General features: G+C 36.6%; 1 pseudogene; it reads left to right on the forward strand.

Annotated features, from left to right (window-relative positions):
- The first annotated feature begins 812 nt into the window (after window positions 1-812).
- Window positions 813-1,287, forward strand: LOC106558401 (annotated as a pseudogene).
- The last annotated feature ends 376 nt before the right edge of the window (window positions 1,288-1,663 follow it).

The following is a 1,663-nucleotide window of genomic DNA, read 5'->3' on the forward strand; positions in this document are numbered from 1 at the left end:
TATGAGATTTAAGAATTTATATATATATATATATAAAATTTTTAATACATATAAATACATCTATATGTTTTAAAGGTTTTATTTATTTATTTATTTATTTATTTATTTATTTATTTATTTATGAGAGAGTCAGAGAGTAGAAGCAGGGGTTCTGCAGAGGGAGGAGAAGCAGGTTCCCTGCAGTGGCTAGATTCCATGACCCTGGGATCTTGTCCTGAGGTGAAGGCACACGAGTAACTGACTGAACCACTCAGGTGCCCCACGAATTTGTATTTTGTCAGAGATTAAGAGAATGAAAATTAAAAATCTGGAAAGCACATACCTGCTAAAGGACATGAATCTAAAATATAAAAAGATTCCTTAAAACTCAAGAATGAGAAATCAGATACTCTAGGTCGAAAATAGGTGGTCATTCTGACAGATACTTCACGAAAGAAAATATCTAGAAACAAACATCATATGAAATTATGGTCATTATCATATATAATTAGGGTAGTGCAAATGAAAGTAACAATGTGAAACCATTACATCCTTGTTAGAATGACAATATAAAAATTTGCAATACCAAATGTCGTTTAGCATACTAAGCAACAGGGACTCTCATTACTGGTCAGAACACAGCATGTCCACCCATAGAGGAAGTGAATTTCTCAGTTTCATACAAAGTACTGTCAATCTGACCGTATGATCTGTCATTTGTACTTCTATTTACCCTGTTTACCTAAAAACTTAGGTCTGTTCAAAAACCTGTGTGTTGGTGGCTCCTTCCTGCCCTGCTTCTCTCTTTTGCTCAGGCCCTTGGCTCTGGGAGGATGGGCAAATATCATGGTCTCCATACACCCAGGAAGATCCACAGCCACTGTCGAGACAGAAGTGGCATGATAAACAGTACAAGAAAGTCGATTTGGGCACAGTCCTGAAGCCCAACCCTTTTGGAGGCGCTTCTCATGCAAAAGGAATTGTATGGGAAAAAGTAGGGGTTGAATCTAAACAACCAAATTCTGCCTTCAGGAAGTGTGTCAGGGTCCAACTGATAAGAATGGCAAAAAAAAAAAAAAAAAAAAAAAAAAAAAAAATCACAGCCTTTGTACCCAATGATGGTTGTTTGAATTTTATTGTTGGAAATGATGAGGTTCTGGTTACTGGATTTGGTCCCTAAGGTGATGTTGTCGGTGATATTCCTGGAGTTCTCTTTAAGGTTGTCAAAGTAGCCAATGTCTCTCTTTTGGCTTATACAAAGGCAAGAAGGAAAGACCAAGATCAGAAGTTTTGATGGTGAAAACGTGACAATAAATTTTCATATACAAAAAAAGAAAACCCCACAAAACACCTGAGTTTCAATAGTCACAGTCTTTTTATTCATTATTTGCAAAAAGTAAAATCAATACAGATACCCCTCAATATGTGCATAGATAAATGAACAATGGTATATTCCTAAGGTGGAATATTATTCAGTGATACGAAGAACTGACCCATTCCGCTGTGAAAAGATAAGGGTGGATCTTAAATGCATACTACTTAGCTAAAGAAATAATTGTGCAAATGTAACATATATGTTGTATGGTTCCAGCTAATATGACGTTCTGGAAGATGCAAAACTACAGCATTCCAGAGGGAAGAGGAGAGGTTGGATTAGATGCAGCACGGAGGAATTTGGGGGGTT

The sequence above is a fragment of the Canis lupus genome, chromosome X, assembly GCF_011100685.1.
Source record: "Canis lupus familiaris isolate Mischka breed German Shepherd chromosome X, alternate assembly UU_Cfam_GSD_1.0, whole genome shotgun sequence".
Classification (NCBI taxonomy): domain Eukaryota; kingdom Metazoa; phylum Chordata; class Mammalia; order Carnivora; family Canidae; genus Canis; species Canis lupus.